This window comes from Sapajus apella, unplaced genomic scaffold (genome assembly GCF_009761245.1).
Source record: "Sapajus apella isolate SASKATOON/1434 unplaced genomic scaffold, GSC_monkey_1.0 scaffold83, whole genome shotgun sequence".
In the NCBI taxonomy this organism is placed as follows: domain Eukaryota; kingdom Metazoa; phylum Chordata; class Mammalia; order Primates; family Cebidae; genus Sapajus; species Sapajus apella.
In genome coordinates, this window is record NW_022437023.1 from 22,669 (window position 1) to 39,953 (window position 17,285).

Below are 17,285 nucleotides of genomic sequence, written 5' to 3' on the forward strand. Positions count from 1 at the left end.
AATCATTGATTCCTCAGTTACAGTGAGAGGGTTATATTGGGTTGTAAGATGCATAAGTTTGACAGCAGCTCTGCACCATTTTACAAAATTAATAAACCAATTTAATAGACAGGGCCCAAAAATTAATCCCAACAGGAGGAGGAGAAGAGGTCCTGCTATTTTAGTTATTAAAGTAGTCAGCCAAGGGTTCCAGTTAAACATGCTCTGGTACCATGGGGTGTTATTTGGTGCCTGGTAGGAGACTTAAGTAGTTAGGGAAGTAAGTAGAGAGCAACTACAGGTGGCCTGGAAGGGGGAAGTAGATAGGTTGTACCCCTTACTGACTAGGCAGGAGGTGTTTCCTGAAACATCCCCTAATGTAAGGGAGCGAGGACGGGCCAGTGTTTAACTTAACCTCAACTCCCAATCCAACATAATATGGAGCTTTGGACTTCAGGCACAACCAACAGTCTTGGGCCAGCTTAGGCTGAGTAATATTCAGGAGATGGTGTACTCCTCCTAAGATGGACATTAAGCTGGGTTGGAGTTAGAGTTGGGGAGCCTGGACTGGCAATGGAACAGCTGGGCCAATGGGGCTGACCTTATCTGGGTGTGGGCAGAACATAGGGTCCCCTAAATCAGTTAAAGGACCCATGGGTTTGGGGGGCTCCAGGGGATTAAGACCCTTTCCTGAATAGTAAACATAGTTCCAAGATCAAACCCTCCAATATAAAATCACAGTCCCAATGTCATACCGTAGTACCATTGAACAGAGTTAGGGTTATGAGCAGTCATAGTAATGGGATTACAGGCTCCCATAGTACATAGTTTAGGACGAGAGATCCAGGCTGTGGAAAGGGTTGGAGACTGGGTTGGCCCTCCCAGGTAAGTAGCCAAAGTTACACATGACCAAGAGGGGCAGAAAAACTCATAACTATCCCAGCAGGTAGTGTCAGGGTGGTCCCCAGGACAGAGGTAGAAATCCACTCGTTGGAGTTCCATTTCTGCATCCTCCGAGCTGTCACACCCACTTTCACTTCCAGTGTGTCCAAATCCTGCAGCAAGCTCAACAAGTCCTGCTCCTGTCCATGGGGAAAACTTTGCTGGTCCTCAAGGGAATCGCTGGGCTTTGGGAACAAAACACAAATCAATTGAAAAGGAAACTTCATTGGAAGTATCTTCTTTCCAGGTGATGTTCGAAAGCACTCTCTTGGTTGCAAAGGAAGTAAGGAGAAAAGAGTAGGAGGGGGCTGAGGGCTGAACAACTGGGAACAGACAGGAAACAGATCCAAAGAACTAGTCTGATGGCTGCCCCTGACTCAGGCACAGTTTTAATGGGCCTGCCCAGGCTTGGGGATCCATGTCTCTTGCTGTGTCTTGTTGGCCTTCTTGACGCAGGAGTGATGAATCCAAGCAGGAATACCGTCCACCTTTAGGGCCATGGGTGTAGTAAGGATGACGGTGTAAGGTCCTTTCCAAGCAGGGAGGAGGCCTTCCTTCTGGAACTTTTTGACATATACCAGGTCACCTGGATGGAAAGTGTGGCGAGGTCCTGTCAGGAGCTGGATTAGGGTGTGCCTCCTGGACAAGTGACTGGATAATGTCTTGAACCTGTTGGAGAGACTGCAAGTACTGTAACAAGTTAGCTTGGGATATTTCTGCTAACTAGGTATCCCTTAATTTAGGCAAAACTGGTGGGGCCCTCCCATACATAATCTCAAAAGGAGTGAATCCTGCCCTGCAAGGGGTGTACCTGACCCAAAGAAGGGCTAGAGGGAGGAGCTTTATCCAATTTTCACTGTAGGATTAATTTGGTAAGAAAACTTTTTAAGATAGGATTCATGTGTTCTACCTGTCCAGAGCTCTGGGGTCAGTAGGCACATGGAGCTTCCAATGAATATTTAATGCCTTGCTGACTGACTATGGACGAGGTGAAGGCTGGCCCATTATCAGACCCTATTGCAACAGGCAAACCATAGTGAGGGATAATTTCATTAAGAACTTTACTACCATAGTGGCAGTCTCATTTTTAGTGGCAAAAGCCCCAGTCTATTCAGAAAAAGTGTCTACCAACACCAGGAGGTACTTATACCCTGCCTGGTGTGGCTTTAATTCAGAGAAGTCAACTTCCCACCTTTCTCCTGGGCTATATCCCCGGAGACGATTGGCCCAATTCAGGCTTCAAGCCTTGCCTGGCATTCACCTGTGCACAAGCCATGAATCAGGAGGCCACTTTGCTAATTAAGTCCTGGAGATGTGAGATTTTAAATCGGCTTCTCAAAAGTTGGGCCAACTTTGTTTCTCCCAAGTGGGTGGAAGAGTGGAGGTGGCTGATCAGAGCTTCTCCAAGGGCCCGGGGCAGGAAGATTCTTGAGTCTGGAAGGATCCACCATCCGTCCTGATTTTTACTGGCTTGTAGATCCGATACCTGCTTTTCTTCTTCAGAAGAGTACGTGCGTAGTCAGGTAAATCAGGCTGTGGAAAAGAGATGGCTGGAAGCAGAGTTAATGGAGTGTTCAGGAGAACTGCAGCTTCAGGCGCGGCACAGTCTGGCTTCCGGTTTCCCCTAACAACAGTAGTATTTTCTTTTTGATGTCCTTTTCAATGAATTACAGCCACCTGTAGGGGGAGCCAGACAGCTTCGAGCAGGGCTAAAATCTCTTCGGAGTTTTTCCTGCTGAGGGGAGTAGCCTCCACTCTTGATAGATGGCCCCATGAACATGTACAGTAGCAAAAGCATATCTGCTATCAGTGTAGATGTTAACACGTTTGTCCTTACCCTATCGGAGGGCTTGAGTTAGGGCAATTAACTCAGCCTTCTGTGCAGAAGTTCCAGCTGGCAGTGCCTGCGCCCACAGTACTTCAGTCTCCGTGACAACAGCCACACCTGCTTTCCATACCCCCTGCTCAAGGAAACTGCTTCCATCTGTAAATAAGATGGCATACACCTTTTTCAAAGGAGTGTCCTGGAGATCAGGTCTACCTGTAATTTCTAGTGATTCATGGCAGTCATGAATAGGGGTGGTGAAGTCTGAGTCAGGGAGCAGAGTGGTTGGATTTAAATATCTTGTGGGGGAGAAAGTTAAGCGAGACTGATCTAACAGTAAACTCTGGTATTGTAGATGCGTGCATTAGACATCCATTTGCCTGGAGCACCTCATAGTAGAGTTTCTACAGCATGTGGTGCTGCAAGGGTTAACTTCTGGCCCAGTGTGAGTCTATCAGCCTCGTGAACTAGGGTTGCTGTTGCCGCAACTGCTCACAGACAACTCGGCCACCCGGAAGCCACATGGTCCAGTTTCTTTGACAAATATGCCACTGGGTGTTTCCATGGCCCTGAGGTTTGAGTGAGCACCCCTTTAGCCACTCCCTGATTTTCATGAACAAACAATTGAAATGACTTTGAGATGTTTGGAAGGGCTACAGCAGGGGCCTCAGCCAGTGCCTTTTGTAAGTTTTGGAAGGCCTGCTCTTCTGTGTCAGTTCAAACCAAAGGGCCATTTCCTCCTGTAGCAGTGTACTGGGGCTTGGCAATTTCTGCAAACCCAGATATCCACAGGCGACAGTATCCCACAGCCCCCAAGAATTCAGGTGCCTGTTTCGTGGTAGTGAGGGTGGGGATTCATAAGACGGCCTCCTTTCGAGCACTGGTGTGTTCTCTTTTCCCTTTGTTTAGTTCATATCCTAAGTAGGAGACCCTGGAAAGACAAAGCTGGGCCTTTTTGGCTGAAACCCGATACCCAAGCTCCTGAAGGAGATAAAGCAAGTCCTTAGTATGTTGCAGACAGCTTTCAGTAGTCTCAGTAGCCAACAATAAATCATCCACTTACTGGAGTAGGGTACAGTTGGGATGGCTGGCTCAGAATGTCACAAGGTCCTGCTGAAGGGCTTCCCCAAAAAGAGTTGTAGAATTTTTAAAAGCTTGGGTCAACAGAGTCCAAGTTAATTGGGTTGTGTCTTCCAAGCCAGGGTCTGTCCATTCAAAAGCAAAAATGGGTTGGGTTGGGTTGGCTCTTAGGGGCCAAAGGAATGGCAAAGAAAGCATCTTTCAAGTACAGAACAGTTTACACAGTATGTTCTGGTGGGAGCAAGCTGAGCAGTGTATAGGGGTTAGGGACAGTTAGAGGGACTGTGACTTTCCATTTGTTAACTTCCTGCAAGTCCTGAACAAGCCGATAATCATTTGTCCCAGGTTTTTGGACTAGCAGAAATAGAGTGTTCCAAGTAGACTGTTTTGCCAGTCCCGGGGGGTTTGATTCTGCCCAAACCTGGGGAAAAAGAGGTTGTAGATCTAGTAGGAGAGGGCTAATTTGTTTTTCTTTTGGGGGTGAAGATGAGACTAAAAGATATTTTTCTGACAAAGGAATGGTCAGCGGGAGCTAAGCAGGAAGCGGCTCTGTGTCTCCTAACTTGAGATGAGTTTGCTGAGCCGAGAAAGACATGGATGCCTGCAGTTTGTGGAGGAGGTCATGCCCAAGAAGGCGGATGGGGCACTCTGGAACTACTAGAAATGAATGGATTACTCTCTTTTGGCTTAAATGAACTTCACGTGAGTGGGTGACAGGATATTCCTGAATAGCTCCAGTAGCCCTCTGTACAGTCATTTTATTATTAGAAACACTGCCCACGGGTGTCTGTAGTACAGAATGTTCAACTCTAGTATCCATTAAAAAGCATAAAGGCTGGCCCCCCGACAGTAGCAGTAACCCATTGGCTCCCAGGGGCCAAGTGAAAAGGAGCCCCGGTCCCGTCAATCATCAGATTCCTCTGCTATGGGGAGGGTGAGGACTCTTTTTTGTTCTGTTTTCTTTTCTGGCTTTAAAGGACATTTGTCCTTCCAGCGTCCCATCTGTTTACAAAAAGCACACTGGTCCCTTTATAGGGGGGCCCATTCACCTTTCTGGGTTTTCTGGCAGGGGTCTGGAGTCTTACAGCTGGTGCTTTGTGATGGGAGTTCCTCCCTTTTTGCTTCCAGGAGAGCGGCCACTATAATTTTTGCTTGCCTTTTTCCCACCCTGTCGGCTGCCCTGTCAGCGGCTTGAGCTGCCTGCTTTTCCTTTTCAGTTTCTCAGTTACCAAAAACCTTTTGGGCTACTTCTAAAAGCTGAGTGATGTTCATTCCAGCAAAACCCTCTAACTTTTTCCAAATGTCCAGAGCTGCCTGGGCCACAAATGCCAAATTTATAGCACGGCTATTTTCAGGAGCCGCTGTACCAAACAGGGTGTAAATTTGATAGGCCTCCTGGAGACGCTCTAAGAATGCTCCAGGTGACTCATCAGCCCCCTGAACAACTTCTGTGGTCTTATACAAGTTCATAAGTTTTCTGGCGGCTCCTTTAATACCCACAAGGAGATACTAGTGGAAATTTTCCAAAGCCCTCTTTCCTCCCGAGGTGTTAGGGTCCCACTCAGGGTGGGTAGAAGGAAAAATCCCCTCAAGGAGATCTAGGGCTTCCTCCCTAGGCTTCCTTTCTGAACTAAGGAAATGGTTTCTGGCTTCCCCTCTAATCCTATCCCTCTCTTCAGAGGTGAAAAGGGTAAGAAGGAGCTGTTGACAGTCGTCCCAGGTGGGCCTATGAGTCTGAAGTACAGACTCCATTAGCGCAGTTAGGACCTGGGGCTTTTCAGAAAATGGAGGATTTTGAGCTCTTCACTTGTACAGGTCAGAAGTGGAAAATGGAACATAAACTAAAAGCGGAGCAGCAGAACGCTCACTGCCTGGCGGGGGTGGTGCCTCCCTCAAGGGGAAGAGTAGAGCAGCTTCCCCTAACGGGCCGCAACCTTGAGGCAATGGGCAGAGAAACCACCCGACACAGTGGCTCAGGGGGTGGAGGCAGCCTAGGGCGCTGGAGGTGTCGTTGGAGCGAATTGTGTTTGACCCTTGATTATAAGGTTGTAGTAATGGGTGTAAATGGCTTCCCTCCTCCTTCGGGGGGGGGCAAGGGGGGGGGGGGGGGGGGGCTAAGGGGCCACTCGAGCAACCGGTCGGGGCCAGGAGGGGACTTTATTCCGAAGAACCTTAGAGATGGGGTCATGAGCAGCGTAAGATCAGAGCCACGGGGAGGATTCTGAACCAAACTAAGCCATTCATCGACATAGCGAAACTGATCAGCGTGCCCGGGCTTTCCGGTAACAACCTGCCACACAGCTTTAACTGCTGAAGGGTTTAATGACACTTCTGGAGGCCACCCAGTTTCAAGTTTTGGCCACTCCACTTCACAGAGAGCCCGGAGTTTGCCTTTCTCAAGGTGGACTCCAAAGTTATCCGAGAAGCCTAGAGAAAAGTTCTTTAACATACACTACAAGGGCTCAGTGACTGGGGCCAGGAGGAAGAATTTCCCATTTTGAACACAAATAGTTAACAGGATTCTAAACTGAAATGTCAGACCTAGCACTGGCAAAAGTATTCACGGCCTGGGGGCGTGCGGCCTGGGGGCATGGAGAATCGGAAAAACAGGAAGATTATAATCAGGAGAAGCAGGAAAAGGGCTACAGCCGCTATTTCTTGCCACAACATTTAGTATTTTCAGACTCTGAGTTACGGGGAGAAGGCTAGCAATCTAGCGGGGGCTCTGCACGGCTGCCTGGGACTGGGGCTGTACCTCGCCCGCCGCGGCTGTTTTTCTGCAGCCGGTCTGTGGCCTGCTGTGCATTGGAGCTGTGGGCGGTCTTAGCTCCCATGCCCTGGGGGCGGTGTTTTCTCACTTCACCTCACAGACTGCACCTCACAGACTGCACCTCACAGACTTCTGCAGGAAAAAACTGCACTTTTGAATTCCAGCAGCGGTGGAGGCTCATTGCTGCTGCTTTAGTGTTCTTAAAGAAACAGGACAGAATAGGGGGGAGGCAGAACACCCGGGCTGAAAAGTCCCCGGTTTATAGGCTCTGGGTAGTCTGCCCCTATACTTATATCCGAGATACCTCAGATGTCTCCACGTTTTAAAAGCAGACTGTTCACATTCAACCCTTTCACTTAAAACGTTAAGGAAGGACAACAAAGCCAAGTCCTAGAGACACTACACTCACTGAGACACAGGAAATTGAGATGATCAGGGTAAAGGATGGGGATGTGGAGTAAAAGGGCCACCCGAAGTTTCCTGAAGATCAGAGATCAACCACAGGGAGGAATAATATGACTGCAGAACAATTAGAGTGTTACAGGTATATGTTTCTCTGCACCGTGTTCTGTCTAAGGGTACTAGGAAAGTGGTAGGGTGACAGAATAGGTGGGCAAGGAGGTCTGCAGGATGGCTATTTTGAATCCACCACTGTTCTGAGAAAAAGAGAGAGAGATACACCCAGTCATTGGGGCATGGGAGGTGACAGCCCAGATGCCAACAATCCATGTGGTGCCACAAATCACGGTCTGGTGAACGTGTGTCACACTTTTCTCTGTAACAACACCTGATTTGTGTTTAACAGGAAAGGCAGGACTGGGTTGGCCAGCCCAACTGGAAAATGAGGGATTTTACCTCCTCAGACAGGAAGTCAGCATTGAGTACCTTAACGAAGTTTTCTCCTAGCCACCTTGGGCAGTAACGGCGGCCAGACATACAGTCTTAGGCAGACAATAGACACTGGAACATACAAACGGTTATGATGGTTTGGACGAACAGAAAAATCCTGTATTGGGATCACTCAGATGCTCCTTTGGCTGCTCCCTGACAGGAACATTAGGTCTCTCTTAGCATAGGCAGTTGGGTACAAAGCCCCAGCAGGACCAAGCTGAACTTGCTGCCATAAGCCTTATTAGATGACCATGGTACTGCAGACAAAGAGCCCAGTCGAGCCCCGTAGCTTTTGCCGTGAGGCTACAAATTGGAATTTCAAGGGGTGGGGCCCTCGAGCTCCCCAGTCACTCACAGATGCATGCACCATTTACACAGAGTTTATTGCACATTTTATTCCTATTTTTAGGACAGAGAGTCCTCTAATTTAAACAAAAAGGAAGAGAGATATAGACAGAGAGAGACAGAGAGAGAGAGAGAGATAGAGAGAGAGACTCCCTAACAGAAACTGATACTCTGCCCACCAAACGTACCGAAGTGTCAGCAGAGCTAACAGAAACCAGAGCTCGGTTTTCCAGCCTCCTGAAGGGCTGACAGAGCTAACAGACTCTAATTTTTGAATAAGAAAGAGAAAAAAGAGAGAGGGAGAGAGAGACAGTCCCTCACAAAAACCGATGCTCTGCCCACCAATGTACTGAAGTGTCAGCAGAGCTGACAGAATCCAGAAACCAGGACTTTCCCAGAGTCCAGAACCAGAACCAGGACTCTCCCAGAGTCCAGAACCAGAACCAGGACCAGGGACTCTGGGGCACCCAGAGTCCAAGGTCACAGGAATCACTGTAATCAATTCCGTCATCCCGGTAATTGGATGATTCCCGTACTTCCAAGAATAAGCAGATTAGGCCTGACTTACCTTCCCGGGCGCAGAGACAGAGGACTCAGGAGCCAAATTTGCTGGGCACACCGGCGGTCGATCCATTCCCCACCAGATGGCAGTTGACTACTAGGCCCTGGAACGTCTCAGGGGGCGCCTCCCCTGTAGGCTGCCATTCATCCGGAGAAGACCAGAACGAGACCGGTCACGCCCAGTGTTGACCATAAATTCTCGCTGTGGCCTCCAAATGTTGTAACCGAGCAAGTCAAGGAATGCACCACACTCTGAGAATGATTTATGAGTCCTTTATTAAGCCAGTGACCAAGAGTGGCTAACTCTCAAAATTCTCTCGGCCCCAAAGAAAAAGTTAGGTGGTCTTTTATACACTAGTTTTAACAGGAAGTGGGGAACCTAGCTGAAACAAAGTTTTCACAAAGGCAGAGTAAGCAAAAAGTTAAAAAGAAAAACTGACATAAGAAATAAAACAGTGCCAGGTGTGAGGAGTACAGCTGTCATGAAAGGCACACAACTTATAGATAAGGCGGGCTCTGGGCGCTCACTGCAGCTGCATTTCCAGGCTCTGCAGATACCACTTTACTCGGCCTCTTATCAGCAAAGGCATTTCTGGGTGACCAGAGTCAGTCTGACCTTGCTTTATACTATAGTTACATACTTGGTGGGGAGAAGGTTACTAAAATGAAGAGGCCAAGATGGAGTCTGTTCAGCTCCAAAGGCTAACATAAAGCCTGAACAGCTTTTAGTCAGGGAAAGGAGAGTTAGTTTTAGCTGACAAAAAGCAGGGTATCACAATGATAATTGTGGATTTTTCTATTTTTCCTGTTATTTATATCAGCTTTGTCTCATGTATTTTAAAACTCTGCTGTTAGCTACATATGCACTTAAGGTTGTTATGTCTCTTTGGATAAATAACCCTTTATCATTGAGTGATGTCTGTCTTTATCCCTATTAATATTTCTCACTCCAGTTTCCACTTTGTCTAGTATTGACATAATCATTCCGACTTTCTTTTAATTTCTTTTGCATGTTATATATTTTCCCTCTTCTTACTTTTATTGAAGCTACGTCTTTATGTTTAAAATGGTTTGCTGATAGGTTATAGTTCAATATGCCATTTTTATTCAACCTGATCTTCTCTATCATTTAATTGGTCTGTCTGGACCAATTATATTTAATGTACTTATTAATATGGTTGAATGATTTTTGCTAGATATTTCTATTAATTATATGAAATATTTATTTTTAAAATCATTTTTTGCTTTCTTGTGGATTAGTTGTTGCCCTAGAATTTTACATATATGTATAATCTGTCTTCAAATCTACCTTAGGTTAGTATACTCCACATTTCTCTCTTATTCATTATGCAATTGTTGTCATGTAATTTTTTTCATATTCCATAAGCACACAATACATTGCTACTATTTTCATTTTAGAGTCTGTTACCTTATAAAACAATGATTTTTAAATGGAGGCAATTTTCTCCCCAAGTGACATTTGACAATATCTAGAGATAGTTTTTGTTGTCGCTACTGGGTAGGGTGCTACTGGCACGTATTGGGTAGAGGCCAGGGGTGCTGTTCAAAGTCCTACAACACACGTGACAGCCTCCTACAAAAAAAAATTATAATCTGGCTCAAAATATTAATAGTTCTCAGGTTAAGAAACCTCATTTTAGAGCATTTTTTAAACTTTTAAGTTCCGGGGTACATATTCAGGTCTGTTACATAGGTAAACGTGTCATAGGGTTTTGTTTTACAGATTACACCAGCCAGGTATTAAGCTTAGTACCCAATAGTAATTTTTTGGTCCTCTCCCTTCTCCAGCCCTCCAGTCTTCAATAGGTCCTGGTGTGTGTGTGGTTCCTCTCTATGTGTCCATGTGTTGTCATAATTGCACTCCTGCTCATAAGTAAAAACATGCAGTATTTGGTTTTCTGTTCCTGCATTAGTCTGCTAAGGACAACGGTCTCCACCTCCATCCATGTCCTGCAAAGAACATAATCTCATTCTTTTTTATGGCTGCACTATATTCCATGGTGTATATGTACCACATTTTCTTTATCCAGTCTATCACTGATGGGTATTTAGGTTGATTCCATGTCTTTGCTGTTGTGAATAGTGCTGCAATGAGCATATAATAGAACGATTTATATTTGGGTATAAAGCCAGTAATGGGATTGCTGGGTCAAATGGTATGTCTGGCTTTGGGTCTTTGAGGTATTGTCACACTGTCTTCTACAATGGCTGAACTAATTTACACTCCCACCAACAGTGTATAAATGTTCCTTTTTCTCCACAACTTCACCAGCATCTGTTATTTTTTGAATTTTTAGTGATAGCCACTCTGACTGGTGTGAGATGGCATCTCATTGTGGTCTTGATTGCATTTCTCTAATAATCAGTGATGTTGAGCTGTTTTTCATATGATTGTTGTCTTCTTTTGAGAAGTGTCCATTCGTGCCCTTTGCCCACTTTTTAATGGAGTTGTTTTTTTCTTGTACATTTGTTTAAGTTTCTTATAGATGCTGGATATTTGACCTTTATCGGATGCATAGTTTACAAAATTTTTCTCCCATTCTATGTGTTGTTTGTTCACTCTGCTGATAGTTTCTTTTGCTGTGCAGAAGCTCTTTAGTTTAGTTAGATCCCATTTATCAACTTTTGCTTTTGTTGCAATTACTTTTGGCATCTTCGTCATGAAATCTTTGTCCCTGCCTATGACCTGAATAGTATTGGCTAAGTTGTCTTCCAGGATTTTTATAGTTTTGGGTTTTACATTTAAGGCTTTATCCATCTAAGTTAAATATTTAATCCATTTATGTTAATTTTTGTATATGGTATAAAGAAGGGTTCCAGTTTCAACCTTCTGCATATGGCTAGCCGATTATCCCAATACCATTTATTGAATAGGAAATCCTTTCCCCATTGCTTGTTTTTGTCAGGCTTGTTGAAGATCAGATAGTTGTAGGTGTGTGGTCTTATTTCTGGGGTCTCTATTTTGCTTCATTGGTTTATGTGTCCGTTCTTATTACAAGTACCATGCTGTTCTGGTTACTGTAACCTTGTAGTATAGTTTGAAGATAGGTAACATGATGTCTCCAGGTTTGTTCTTTTTGCTTAGGATTACCTTGGCTATTCAGGCTCTCTCTAGTTCTGTGAAGAATCTCAATGGTAGTTTTTAATGGGAGTAGCATTGAACCTATAAGTTGCTTTTGGCAGCACTTGCTTTTAAACTTTTTACTAAAAATCATTTGTCATTTGTTTAATGACTAATGCTAAGGAAGGGTATCTGCATAGCCAGGTAGGTGGTGTGCCCCTGTAGTCCCAGGTACTTGGAAGGCTGAGGTGGGGAGATCACTTGGGCCCGGGAGCTTGAGGGCAGCCTGAGCAACACAGTGAGAGTCCATCTCTAAAAATAAATAAGTAAATAAAAAGATCTATACAAAGAATGTTTATAATATGTACATAAGGACTGGGGAGTTCCTGGGAAGGGAATCAATCACTACGGGACATGAGGAATATCATTCTCCAGACAGTCAGTTCTGTAAACTGATTCAGATGATTAAGAATTTCTGTTCAAGTCAACAAGTATTTACTGATTACATACCATAGTCTCTGCAAAGTCTTTATAAAATAACCTATTCTGTTTAGCTGTAGAGTACTCTAGAGCCATGGGGAAGGTAGATCTGGATATGGAGGTAATTTTGCATGTTTTTCAGTAGAAGGTCATTACAAAGCAATCTTTCCTCATATTATTTTTTATTGTACAGTTTATTCAAGTGAGTTATTTTATACAACTAGTTCATACACATAGGAGTTATTGTTGACAAATAATTGGTGGAAATGATATTAAATAACAAACAATTGTTTTCATAAGTTTCCTCTGCTTCATTAATTTTATTATTGTGAGAGACCATTTGACTGGATATCTGCATACAGAACTTCGTGTCAGAATATGGGCTTGGCAATCATAAGAGATTACTTATAATTCTCCATGTTTCTGTATTTTCATCCAAAAAACTCCATAAATTTTTTGTATGAATAAACCATAGCACCTTATTCATAGTGGAATTCAACAGTTCTTAGTTCGAGTCTCCCTTGAGAAAGCTTCACTGTGTTTTCAATGCAAATTAGTAAAGATAAGATCTTGACTCACAGGTGAGTGGGTGGCATTTATTTCAAATATGGCGGCTCTCCAATGTTCGCACACCAAATTAATTTACCTATTGCCAAATGTCAGAGGATATCTGTGATCAGTTGCAAAAACACTACAAATTGTTTGTAGCCCATTCTGTCAAGAAATGCAGTCTATTAACCCACCTCTTGATGTGAGGTCGTACTATAACTTGCTTTGAATAATAGAATGTGGTAAGTGATGTTGTGAGTTTTAAGTTTCAGCTGAAGACACCTGCTGTTTCTGTCTTGCAGAGGGGAGCTTTCCAGCACCTGCGATAAGGCTCGCCAGCCTGCCGAATAATGAGCCCACATGGATGGACACAGGCCCCCATCCCTGCCAAACCTATTGATGCTACACAGACGTGAAGAAGCCCACCTGAGAAAAGCTGAACCTGCCCAGCACATAAAGACCTCCCAGGTGGGTCTAGCAAAATTTACTGTCTTACAGAATCATGAGACACTAAAACATTATTTGAAGTTATGAAGTTTTTGAGTACTTTGTTACATAGAAAAATCTGACAGATAACAGTCTTCAAAGAAATTCTGTTTTTCAGCAAGGTCTTAGTGCTTCTGTGACTCACAGGCTCCCACGTGCCTCAAGTGCCACAGAGAGAAGGTTAAATGAATGAGGAAAAACTGATAGACTTTCCTAGCTCAAGGCATGATGTTATTATCATTATCATTATTAATATTTGTCTTTATATAGCAGCTTCTGCTTGGGAACAGTTGCTACGTGTCAGACACTGGACTGTATTTAACTTTATAATTTGTACTCATCTATCATATCATTTCATTTTACTATGTTAGCCATCATCTAATAATTTTTCTTCTGTTTTATAGAAAATAACCTTAAGCCTCGGGTATTTTGAGTGGGTGGCCAAGGTGATGCAGCTGATAAAATAAAAAGCAGCACGGAATACATGTTTATCTTATTACAAAATCTATATTCTTTTCATCTTGCTACTCTAAACTCTGTTATTGTTGTGAATCACCTTTAATTACTGCAAGATAGAAGTCTTTGCCTTCAGAGTAAACCTTCACCAGTGCATAAAGTCAGACTAAAAGAATTTGAAAATACACAGAGTTTTAGAGAATGTTGTAACTGCTTATTAGAACTAACATAAATTCTACCTAATTTCTTAGAGGGCTCTAAACAATGTTAATTATAACAGCACATCCCTTTGTTATTTTAGTTATGAATCAATGGCATGTCAATAAGTGCTTTCTAAGAAAGTTATTGGACAAAGTACTATTTTGAACTCCAAATTTTATTCCCACTATTAATTTATGAAGAGGATCATTTCTCTTTCTACTAGAAAATGTAATAAATTAGCTTTTGTTAAAATGGTATACTATTCTTCTGAGTTTCATTTACTTATTATTTTACCTTACATTGAAATTATGACCTGAAGACAGAAGCAACTGGAAAAAGGTCCACTGTGTTATGGCTGGGTGAAGCAGGAAGAGGAGAGAGACAAAACTAGGTCAAAGATAGAAAGGGCGTCTATTATCTCCTCAATGACTTTGCCTTGTTCGGACTTTCCCTTCACCCCACAGGATGTGAGATCTGAAACAGCACCCTCAACTTCCCATCCAAGATACAGTCCTAATCCCACATTTAACACCCTAACTTCTTAACGAGTTGAGTTATTTAAACTATAATATTAATAGGTGAAATTCTGGAGTACCATCCCAAAACATTTTGTTCATTTGTCAAAATCCTAAGGAATTTCCGTGATATACAAAGCAGATAAGTCTGGATACAGGAAAAAAAAAAACATGCTATTCGCTACACAGCAAGAAAGATATTGAGTGGTAAAGGAAGCACATCTCAAAAGGGAGCTCAAAAACTCTCTTCATTCACCATGGCAGGAGCTAGAAAGAGTAAAACCACCTATACGGTCAGATATCTCTCCTAATCATGTTAAGGCACTGGATTCTGAATCCACACAGAAGGAGAGACCCTCACCCATCACCCCTCACAAGGACCCAAGGCTTGCCCCACAGCATTGCATCTGTATTACTTACCAGCTGTGTGACCCTGTGAAAAGTCCTTCAACTCTCTGGGCTTTAATGTCCTCCCTGAAAAATGAAAATGATATTAAAATATGACAAGTATATGTAAAGAGTCCTAGGAATTTTTCATTCCAAGTGCAGTATATGCACATTCCTCACAACTGCCTAATGTGTTACCATCAATGCCTCCAGCCAAAGACCAGCAGGAGCATACCCTTGAATGAACAAGTTGACTTTATTGTTTTTTCCAATGATGGATAAAACTCACCATGAGGATTGTGCAGCTCCTGAGTAAGAGATTGTTGGAACCAAAGAAGTAGAACCAGGAGAATACGTATGTTAAGAGAGTGATGCATGGAATTAATTGTTGCAACCGTGGGGGTGGGCTAGGCAAGTCCAAGATCCACTGGGAGGTGGCTGTCAGGAAGGGCAGGCTGGAACTCTCAGCACAGGCTGACACGCTGTCCAGAGGGGGATTTCTATTTCCTCAGAGAAAATTCAGGTCTGCTCTTAAGGCTTTTCAGCAGCTTAGATTAGGCTCACCCAGTTTTTCTAGGATAAATTCTTAAAGCCGACTGATTATGAATTTCAATGACATCTACAAAATATCTTCACAGTAGCATCTAGATTATTAGTGTTTGATTGAATAACTGGGGATCACAGTCTAGCTGACACATAAAATTGACCATTAATCAATTGTAGGTTTCGTGCTTGTTTTAGGTGATTTGGGGGAGGATTTAAGAAAGAGGGATTTTGCTTTTAATTGGATTCTGACAGAAAGTGGAGGGTTGGGGTGGCAATTGGGTAGCTTCATAAATCCTACCTAATGGGATGGAAGACTATCCTGAGGCTACAGATGTAATTAGTAAAGATGTAACAATCACTGCCGAGAGAGATGTCCCTGGTTATTTTTGTGGTTTGGACAGCATTCATGTTTTTTCTAGCTTCAGACATGATGACTGAGCATTCTGGTGTTCCGTCTCAATCCATCGTGCTCACAGAGTTCGTGTGATTCTACGAAATCCTTTATCTTCAACAGGAGAACCATAACCATCTGGGAGTGCCAGGCTAGCTCATAGCAAACCCAAGGCCTTGTTAATTGCATCCAGGCAGCTCTTAGGGGTCAGAACATTTTTTTTTTTGTTTCACCTTTTTTTATTTTACAGTCTCTGCCACTGGGAGGTAAAACATAGTGCTGAGAATCTCAGAAGGCTGTTTATCAAGGACAAAGTGATTCTAAATAGAACTTCCATTAACTCATGATTTCTATCACATATAGAGAATATATTCACCTGAAGAAAATAATAGATTTCCTTTTAATGACTAACTTTAGCTCGATCTCTAGTAGCTTGCAAGTGGTAGGATAATAAATTTTAAAAGATCTGGTAGTTTAAGACAAGAAAACCATTTCTCTAAGTCAATGCAATCCTTATTATTCTCCGCTTAACTTTTGACTTGACATTCTAAATTTTAAAAAAATTCTTAGGGCCGGGTGCGGTGGCTCAAGCCTGTAATCCCAGCACTTTGTGAGGCCGAGGCGGTGGATCATGAGGTCAAGAGATCGAGACCATCCTGGTCAGCATGGTGAAACCCCGTCTCTACTAAAAATACAAAAAATCAGCTGGGCATGGTGGCGCATGCCTGTAATCCCAGCTACTCAGGAGGCTGAGGCAGGAGAATTGCCTGAACCCAGGAGACGGAGGTTGCGGTGAGCCGAGATCGCGCCATTGCAGTCCAGCCTGGGCAACAAGAGCGAAACTCCGTCTCAAAAAATAAAAAAAATTCTTAGAATAATTGAGCCAACTAAAGCTCTTTTTTTTTTTTTTTGGTTGGAGCCCAATTGAGTCCAACCGGCATAACATGGCTCACTGCAATCTCCGCCTCCCAGGTTCAAGCAATTCTCCTGCCTCAGCCTCCTAAGTAGCTGAGACTACAGGCTCATGCCACCACGCCCCACTGATTTTTTTTTTTTTAAACGTTTTTTGTATTTTTAGTAGAGACAGCGTTTCCCCATGTTAGCCAGGATGGACTCAATCTCCTGACCTCGTGATCCACCTGTTTTGGCCTCCCAAAGTGCTGGGATTACAGGCTTTAGCCACCGTTCTGGCCCAGCCAAAGCTTTTAAATGTAATCAATGTCCCTAAATTTCCTTTAAACATACTCAAACAGTACCAAAACACAGAACAGAAGGATTACTCAACGCAAAGAAAAACTGTATAAAATCTCCTACAGTTACTGCAGAGAGCACCACCTGACATTATAACCTCTTTTTATTGCCCTGGCCAAAAACACCTGAATCTTTTGAGAGCTTGAGAAGAACTTCCTCAGCTGGGTTTATACAAGTAGAAAAGGCAAAGGTATTGCTTGGCTACCATTAGCAGAGATCACTAGGTAGGTGGGGTCAACTTAATATTTGGAGAATTCCATAGGCACTATGGAAGCAGAAAGAAAAACAGCTAACCCACATACAGAAGCCAGAGAAAGAGGAGGGACTGGGGACTGCCAGGGAGGGAAATCAACTCAGGGAAAAATTCCTGGAGGCTATAACCCAGAAAATCCTGAAGGATGCCATGTAATTGATGACCTCATCTATCCATGAGGCTGATCAGAAATGCCCACCCCTCTTGCCACTGGCAAACATGCACACACCGGAGAAGATTCCAATTTAGTATCCTCCCTCTATTCACAGAACATTTCCTCAAGTCCACTCTGAAT